This window comes from Lactuca virosa, chromosome 1 (genome assembly GCF_052849685.1).
Source record: "Lactuca virosa cultivar CGN04683 chromosome 1, Lactuca_virosa_CGN04683_v6, whole genome shotgun sequence".
In the NCBI taxonomy this organism is placed as follows: domain Eukaryota; kingdom Viridiplantae; phylum Streptophyta; class Magnoliopsida; order Asterales; family Asteraceae; genus Lactuca; species Lactuca virosa.
Window position 1 is genome coordinate 123,887,008 of NC_136426.1, and position 8,830 is coordinate 123,895,837.

Here is an 8,830-nt window from a genome sequence, read left to right on the forward strand (position 1 = left end):
CACCCATCCTCTCTTCATGAGGATTTCTCCCAAGTCGGTGATGGATGCATCACAGAAAACCACAAAATCCTCAATTCCCTCCGGGAGAGTAAAAACTGGGGCCTCGCAAAGTCTATGCTGAAGGGTCTCAAATGCGGACTGCTGCTCAGGGCCCCACTGGAAATCCACCCCCTTCCTCGTCAGACGAGTGAGGGGTACTGCAATCTTGGAAAAATCCTGAAGAAATATCCGGTAGTACCCTGCCAAACCCAGAAAACTCCTGATATCAGAGGGAGACTTCGGAACTTCCCACTGCATCACCGCCTCGATTTTGGCCGGATCGACCAAAATCCCATCTTGGTTAATGAGGTGTCCAAGGAACTGAACCTCTCGCAACCAAAAATCACACTTCGAGAACTTAGCATAAATTCGTTCTCGCCTTAAAACCCCCAGAAGCTTGCGAAGATGCTCCTCATGCTGCTCTCTCGTCTTGGAATACACCAAGATATCATCAATGAATAAAATAACTGAGCGATCGAGCATCGGCCTGCATACCCGATTCATCAAATCCATAAACATCGCAGGCGCATTGGTGAGCCCGAATGGCATCACCACAAACTCGTAATGCCCATAATGCGTCCGAAACGCGGTCTTCTCCACTTCCTCCTACCTCACCCTGACTTGATGGTACCCAGACCTCAGATCAATCTTGGAAAACCAAGATGCTCCTTGCAACTGATCAAAGAGATCATTAATCCGCAGAAGGGGATATCGGTTCTTCACCGTTAACTTGTTCAGCTCCCTATAATCGATGCACATCCGGTGCGAACCATCCTTCTTCCTGAAAAATAGAAGTCGTGCTCCACACGGAGAACTGCTCGGACGGATGAACTGCTTGCCTAGCAGCTCCTGCAGCTGAGATGACAGTTCCTGCATCTCAGGCGGTGCCAATCGGTACGGCGCCTTGGCAATAGGGGTCGCACCTAGCACAAGGTCGATCCTAAACTCGACCTGCCTCTCAGGAGGCAAACCGCGTAACTCCTCCGGGAATACATCAGCAAACTCCCTAAAAACCGAAACCTCACCAATCGACACCTGATCCCCAACCCGCGTGTCCACCACATAAGCCAAGTAACCTGCACACCCGTGCTGAATATACTGTCGAGCCCTGACTACCGAACAAAACCCTGAATCCGACCTGGTGCCCTCTCCATAAATAACCAGTTCTCCCCCAAGTGGGGTTCGAACTACCACGCGCTGACCCTCGCAATCGATCATGGCACCGAAACGGCTCAGCCAATCCATACCCACAATCACACAGACATCCCCTATGGGAATAGGAATCAAATTGATCGGAAAGGATACCCCGAAGATCTCCAGAATGCAAACCTGATAAACCGAAGAAGCAGAAACCCCTTGTTCGTTGGCGACAGAAACTCGCAACAGAGACTCCAACTCCCCTATGGGCAAAGCAAACTCCCTACTAAAAGACTGAGAAACAAAGGACCGACTTGAACCCGAGTCAAACAACATTAAAGCAGGAAAGGAGTTCATTAGAAATGTACCTACCAAAGGTACAAACAAATGAGCATAAAACAAACATAACCAATAAGATAAGGAATAGAAACATACCAATCACAACATCTGGTGCTATCCTGGCCTCCTCGGCAGTGAGCCAGAAAGCACAACCTCGAGCCCTCGGGGGCTCCGCCCTGCCCTGACTCCCGTCAGTGATCCTCAAAGTAGCCGGTGTTGGAGCCTGGGCCGGCTTGGCAGCTAACAAAGTACATTGTGCCTTCATATGGCCCACCTGATCACAATGGTAACAAAGTCTGATGCCCGAAGCTGGAGTCTGCTGTCGACAATCCCTCGCAATGTGGCCCTGCTTGCCATATTTGTGGTAACTTGAAGAAGACCGAAAATACCATCATGTACCTCGCTACGCTTCCCAATAGTACGACCCCTCTGACTCCCTGACCTGGAGTCAGCAGCCCTAAACCGCTTCGGCACAGGCTGCGACTGCGTCGGGGCCGGTCTCGACTCCCGAGTCTGCAACTCAATCTCAATCTCACACCGCCTGGTGGCCTCTTGCATCTCCAACAATGAACTGTAGCGCTGAGTAGAAACAAACTTCCTGATCTCCGTCTTGAGCATGCTCAAGTAACGGGTCATCTGAGCCTGCTCAGATGCAGCAAACTCAGGGCAGAACATAGTTCTCTCTGTGAACATCTTGGTGATCTCCATCAACGTCTCAGAACCATGTCTTAAATCCAAATACTCCTGGGCTAACCTCTCACGCTCCACCAGCATGACATATAGGGAGCGGAACATCTCATAAAAAATGATCCCATGACACAACAGCTCTCTGCTCAACAGAATAAGAACTAGCAGCGAGCCTCCACCAATCCTTCGCTCCAGACCTCAGAAGGTTCAAAGCGCACCTGACCTTCTGGTCAACAGGGCATGAACAAGTGAAGAAACATCCCTCCACATCAGATAGCAAACTCATGGCTATGATCAGGTCCTAAACTCCGTTGAAAGTCGGGGGCTTCGTATTATCAAAGTCCCGATACTGAAAGACCTGCCCTATCCCAACACCTGCAGCCGCCACAGTTGTGGAGGCTGCAGCAGCAGCCATCTCAGAGATGGATGCATAGCGATCATCAAAGAACTCCATCATCGCGATCTTGATAGACTTGAATATCTTCGGAATCTTACCCCATACAATAGACACTACCTCCTCGCGAATGATCTCCCTGACGCGGTCCTCTGACAATACTGGCTCACCCTGTATGCCGACTCCTGATCCCGATCCGGATCCGATCTCAACTCGTCTCGTAGTCACCATACTGAAAATACACTAGGAAGATATCAGATAATCCACATATCATATCGGGGAACCAACTCCCAACGAAGCCCTAGGGGTTGTGACTTCCTTGCTACGCATACGGGTCCTGTGCTTTCAGTAGTACGGGCCCATACTACCTTCCACACCTACCCGTATTTATCTCAAAGATCATCACAACGCTTTAAAAAAACCCATAAGCATAGACAGACACTCGATCCTCACTCCCTAGAGGAAAGGCTAAACATCTCACGATTGGCCGGCTGACCCCACATGATTCGCCCGTGAAACTTCCACCAACCCTGCAGCACTCATGTATGCTAGCCATACATAACACTGGACCCTATAGACATTCGAATATCTGATCCTACCCTAAGCCCTTCATCAAACAAGAACAGGAAATAAGGCCATACCAACATTCTCAAGCTATAAGATCTTAATTATATATAACTATGATGCATACACTAAGCAACTATAGTAATTATGTCAATTGCATAAAAGAAAGGTCCTATGCTATCAGGCATCATATAATAAGGAAATTCTATCATGCAATTCATGAAGATCCCTAGCCTATCACTAACATGTTTTTCTAACATAACACAATAGCAAACAACAGTATGGTATTTTCGGGTCTACTTACTGGCTCCGGTTGATCGTACACATCGCATCCTCCTTGAGTATTTTGTAAACCATTTGAAAAAAAAAATCATTTTTGAAAATCTTTTCCTTAGTTTGAGACTGGATTCACACGAGTGTTCCTCTAATTCACTCAAACCAAGGTTCTGATACCAACTTGTAACATTCAAAAAATTCTTGAAAATTTTAAACTTTTTAAAACAAACCACAAACCATCATTTTTTACAAATTGTTTTCAAAATAAGTTCCACGTCAGAAAAATCCCAAAAATCGTAAAACAAAACATGAGGATGTGCATGATCACGTCTTTGCCTTCCCACGATCCTCTGAAGTACCTGAAACATAATCCAAAGCTGTAAGCCCAAAGCTTAGTGAGTTCCCCTAAAATACCAATACATAACAAATAGCAAAGATATAATAACAACATACTATGGGCCCAATCAACCATCGGGTTGGAATGCCAATATACTATGGATCCAATCAACCATCGGGTTGGAATACCCCCAGGCCCCTCAACCATCGGGTTGGAATGCCAACATACTATGGGTCCAATCATCCTTGGGATGGAATACCCCAGGCCCTCAACCATCAGGTTGGAATGCCCCGGCCTGTTGGCTTACACACAAAGCAGTGAAGCCTCAGCCACCAACCAATCAAGTGCACATAATACATATAACCATACTATTAACCAGCTAGCAAACAAATAAACAGATCTTACAGATCACAAAGCATAGCATCATCCTAACTACCAGGATACTGATCTACAAGATTGCTATAGCATAACATGAACAACAGGATATCAATCCAAGGGTCAGCATTGGTGCCTTCGACCCACAAGTACAGTGAGAAAACTCACCTTACAAGTAGTATTGAACTGATAAGATCTAACTCCAAATCTCAGCTCTTTACTCAAATGCCTACAATCACCATGTGACCATTTCTATTAAAACCCCGAATTACCCAAAAATGCCCTCAACAGTCAAACTTGGTCAACCATGGTCAAAGTCAAATTCAATGGTCAAGGTCAACAGTCCATGTTGACCCAATTAATCGAGTGCACCCACAGACTCGTCGAGTTCCCACAGTACTCAGAAGATTCGGGAAAACCCTAGCCAACTCACCGAGTTATTCCCAGTCTTAACATATTCAACCCTTTTTATCAAATCTAAAGCTTCAAGATACAGATCTGGTTCCATGGGGCTGGAATACCACGTAAAGTTGCCAACTTTACGTTCATGCATGCCAAAAGAAGTTCTAGAACTCATATAAGGCTTAATAGAGAACGTAATGCATGGATGAGGCCTTGAACCTAATAAAGTTTGCAACTTTAAGCCAAAAGAGGCCACAAAATGGCCATATCTAAGGTGACATCCCATAAAAAGCTCAACCCCATGAAAATTCCATAAATGATCCAAAAATCCCAATAATCTAACCAAAGCAGAGATCTAAGAAGTAAGGGAGCAAGGTGTCGACTTTATACCTCAAAATGAATGCAACAAAAGAGGAGGTTTTGGATCTAAGGCCTTCCTTTCAATCAAGCCACCTCAAACTTCAAGCTCCTTCAAAAGAACACCAAGAAATCACTCTTCAAGCTTACTCACACTCAAATATGGGAGAGAAGGCATGAAACTAGGGTTTCTGGACAAAGGGAACCGGTAAGGAGGCCATCCAAATTGTATAAGGCCTTTAAATAGGGTTCAACACCCTAAAAATTAGGGTTTCATAATCAGCTGCCAACTTGTCGAGTTGAGGCTCCTCGACTCGCCGAGTTGGCCCATTAATATCTGCAGCCAAAGTCACTTCAACACGACGAGTTGAGGCCTTCCAACTCGTCAAGTTGCCATGGAAAAACATGGCTAAAGGTTTAAATTCCATACTTGAGGATTGGGATGTTACAAGCTCACACATTCCATGCAAGTTCTACTCCATTTTAGGTAAAAAAAAGGTCAAAATGTGCCCTTGATCCAATGCATGTCACTCAAACACACATAGGATTTAGATCTAAAGATAAAACACTCCAGGGACTCATATGATTGACAAAGTTGCAACCTTTATCTGAAGTTCTTTCCATGATATCCATTAAACCATAAAAAGGGACCAAAAAGTCTAAATTATACTAGAATCATGAAGTTAAACCATCAAGATAGAAAATTAATTACTCATAATCGTCTAGGAGATGCACAAGGTGTTGGAATTTTTCAAGAATCACTCTCAAGCTCCAAAGGATGATACTCTTCCTTCAAGAATGCTACCAAACACACAAAAAGGCTTAGAGAAGAAAAGGGAGGCTAAGGTTTTGAAGGACATTTCTGGAGGGATGGAGGTTGGGGTTGAAGGAAACCTTAGCCCCATCATTCCTTAAATAGGGCTCAAGATCTGAGACCTTGGGTTTTAAGCCCATGATAACGCCACATCGTGATCATAATGGATACCACGTCGTGGTGACAAGGCATTCACCACGGGTGATAAGTAGATCACCACGCCGTGGACTGGGCTAAAGGACCAAATCCAACTCTTTGACTTAGTACTCAAAACATAAGTACATACCAGGATTCAGGTGTCATAATTCTCCCCCACTTGAATCAAATTTCGTCCTCAAATACGCAACATCAAATAATCTTGGGTAGTTCTCCCACATCTTTTCCTCAGGTTCCCAAGTCCACTATGAGCCCTTCCGGTGCAGTCACTACACTTTAATCAAGGGCACCACCTTATTGCACAAGGCAAGGCGTTCGTCTTCCTATCCAAAATGACTATCAGTCTCTCCACATCATTCAGGCGCCCATGAAACTAAATTTTTTCCAAAGGCACTACCGCTGAATCATCCACTAAATACTTCTGAAGCTGTTGGGTCAAAAATATGGTTTATACTTTGCTTTTCTAGGCAATTGTATTTTTATGTAATATTTTATGAGTTTACGGTCAGGTTTACGGCCAGGTGGGTGTTTACGGCCGTAAACAGGTTTACGGCCATAAACCCATTTATGGCCCATATTCCCCAAGTATTTATATAGGTGTTAGGTGGTTGAGGAGGAATAGATGAACAGAAAAGGAGTGTACGGAATAGAGAGAAGATAGGAGTTTTAGTGTATGTAAGTGTGTGAATCTTGTGTAAGGGAACTTCATTCTAATCAATACATTCAAGATTCATCATCTTCTTCTTCTCCTTCTCTTCTATTTGATCTCAAATCATCCAATTGTTTGGGATTCCGCACCATCAATTGGATCTGATTGATACACAAGCAGATTTGTGGACTTACAATTGGTATCAGAGCTTGGATTGTATCAGTCAATTTTGTCAGATCTGGAGCATATTTGATCTTATTAGTGAAAAAGATTCTTGCGTTTTTGGATAGATCTCTGAAAATTAGGGGGGGTTTGTTCTTCGCGTTTTTGATAAAAACGAGTTTTTGATCGAGTTTTGGAGCAAAAAGAGTTTACGGCCTTTGAAGGGTTTACGGTCGACGGCGGCGGCGGCGTTTACGGCTAGGGTTTCCCGGAGTTTACGGTCGCCCGAGTTTACGGCCCCGGAGTTTGCGGTCCGAGATTACGGCCCTCCGAGGTTTACGGTGCGAGCTTACGGTTTGAAGTTCACGGTTACGTGTTCGGTCTGTGGTTCACGGTCAGCATCGCATCGCACGTGTACGGTCGAAGCTTACGGTTCTCGCCTCGGATTACATCTCGTCCTCGTATCGCAATCTCGGCTTCGCACATCCGAAGCTCGCATCGGCGCTTTACTAAAAAAAATCGAAGCGAAATTGAGGGTGTCGGGTATCGAACCCGGGACCTCTGGTTCATAAACTCAGCGTGTTACCCAACTCAACTAGCTGATTCCTTGTGTCACTCCTCTCACATTTAATTCATAAGGCGTCCTTCTCGGTTCCAATTTCGAATTTTTTTACATTTTTAGCCCAAAAATCAATTTCTTCTATTTTTAAATTCCTTTCTCTTCCAAAAATTTTAGGTTTTAATTTTTGACTTTTATTTTTGACTTTTTACTTAAAATTTTGACTTTGACTTTTAAAATTTGACCTTTGACTTTAAACTTTGATTTTCTCGTTTGACTTTTAAATTTTCAAATTTAGATTTTCGGTTTGACTTTTAAGACATGAAAGAGAGTCAGGATATGTTAAAACAAAAATTCAACATGTTCAATTATATCCCTGGAGAAACCCTGGAAGCTCAGTTGCAGCGATTTACTACAATTACTAGTGAGATGAATATAGTTGGGATCTTCTTAACTAACTCTGAGATAAACAAAAAGCTGCTGAATTCACTTCCGAAATCGTGGGATATGAACGTGGCTGTCATCAAGAAGACAAAAGATCTCAATCGTCTTAGTCTTGCTGCTGTAACTGAAGAACTTGTCGCTTTGAATTGTCGAAAAACAATGAGTTCCGCAAACATCCCGGTCAATGAAGTTTCATGTACTCCAGCTTGTGAAACTACGATTAAATTTCTTCGGGAACAAATTGATTTATTAAAAAGAGAAGTTGAGGACCTGAGATATGAAGGATATCAACTCAGGAAAGGACAGAAACCCCTAAAGGCCCAGTTAGAAACAAAAATAAAGGACTTTAGGAGAATTCAGGAAGACTATAGTAACAAATGTGAACATTATGATTATATCAAGAGACAGAATGATGAGTTAATTGTTGAGCTTGATACATTAAAAAGACAATTTGAAACTGCAAATTTTGATTTTAAAAGGTTTGATGTATCAAGCAAGGTAGTTGCCAACATGATTGACCATTGTGTGCAGTTCAAACGAAACCAGCAAAAGGGTTTAGGATACAATAATGTACCTCCTCCTTTTAATCATACATATCAGTATCACCCTTTGTCTAAAGAGGAGATTGCCAACGAACCATTCATGGTTTATGGCAAGCCATCTGGTTTTGTTTCAGGAGGATTTATTAATGTTGAAAGTACTAACGTTTCTACTTCCCCTGCAGATCAATCCTTAGATCAGTCAAAGCACGAAGCTGAAGGATCTGTTTCTGATAACAAAACTGAGTCTGAACCTGATGTTTTTGTTTCAAATGATAACTCTTTTGTTTCCGATGTTAAAATTGATGATAAATCTTGTGATGCTTCTACTCCGGATCATGTTGAGTTAAATTTTTTTGACATATTTGATGATTTGTTTGAAAATACTGATGTTCCTGTTTCTAGCACATCTACTTCATGTGCAGGTAAAGTAGCAGAGGATGAGAACAAGGAGAAAACCATTGAACAAACCAAAATCTCCTTGAGCTCTGAATCTGTTGCTTCGAACTCAGCTGCTTCTGATCAACCTGCTATTGAGAAATACAGGCCACCAATTCCAGTGAAACAGAGTGCCTGTTGTAATTGTGCTTATGGAACAAT